This window comes from Macrobrachium rosenbergii, chromosome 40 (assembly GCF_040412425.1).
Source record: "Macrobrachium rosenbergii isolate ZJJX-2024 chromosome 40, ASM4041242v1, whole genome shotgun sequence".
NCBI classification, from domain to species: Eukaryota; Metazoa; Arthropoda; class Malacostraca; order Decapoda; family Palaemonidae; genus Macrobrachium; species Macrobrachium rosenbergii.
Window position 1 is genome coordinate 8,342,666 of NC_089780.1, and position 1,193 is coordinate 8,343,858.

A 1,193-nucleotide genomic window follows, 5' to 3' on the forward strand; every position below is an offset into this window, starting at 1 on the left:
CTCTCTCTCTTTCTCCACTCCCAAGAGCCCTAGTTAGTACAGGGGTTAGACCTGAGTAGCGAAGACGTATATTTTGTGTTCCATAAGAACTCTAATTATCGCCAAAGTGTTTATCAATATGGCTTTGAAAACCAACCCAAAAGGAAGTCGAGTTTGCATTCTTGGAACTAAATAGATATAAAAACTCATTTTGAAAAGGATTCGTGAGATATATCGTGATAAGTCGAGAAGATCGTCACCGAACGGAACAGGTCATTTCATGCTGTGGTTAAGCATTTAGGTATTGTCCAAAAATTGTGGTTTTTTGCTTTTTCGAGTGGTTAATCAAGATAAAAACAGGTTAAAAATGATTGTTGGTGAGTGGTGTCTGTGAATATTTCATGTTTGATTAATTTTTTCCCCCCCTGAGTGAAAACCCTTTTGTAAAGTTCTTGTATTGTCAAAAAATGATGGCGTAATCTTAGGTAGAGCACATTGACCTGTATCTCTCTTAATGTGCTCTTAGATACATTCACAGGTGCTTTTAGTGTCTACGCTGCAAAGAGGGATAAGAATGTTTAAATATTTATGAGAGAGTCATTGTAACTTATTTTCACGCCGGAGGGATCATAAATCAAAATTAGAAGCCTAACAAAAGTTGTGTGAATGGAGGACTGATATTTACATTGTAAACAATATTCCTCATTTTATTCACCACAGAACGTAAGTTAGGAATGAGGAATAGGGAACTGATACTTGAATCAAAAGGATATGAACGAACGAGTATGGAAAAGTGAATGTTATTCATCAAATACTTTCATTTTTGTGGGGAAATTCGGACGAATGATAACAAACGAGTTGAATGAAGATTTTCACTCATTCTTTTAATGATTCACGTCATCTGGGACCTTATACCTAGTGAGTAAAATTCTCATTTTATTTTACTCATATTTCCTCTTTAACTTTCACTAGTTGCTTCGTGCCTTGAAGTCCGTTTATCAATTTTCATCATCATCTTCTTACCAACTTAATCCCTTGTCAGGGTCGCTGTTTTGAATGAGCCCTCTATCTTGAATAGCTCATTTTGGAAGATGTTTTACGGACAAAAATGCCCTTCCTGTTTCAGACTTTTTAGGTGTGAGGCTGCTAGCCCTACCCCCAACCCCTACCCCTATGCAGATATTCTGATATTTCATGATAGTCTCCTGAGACAC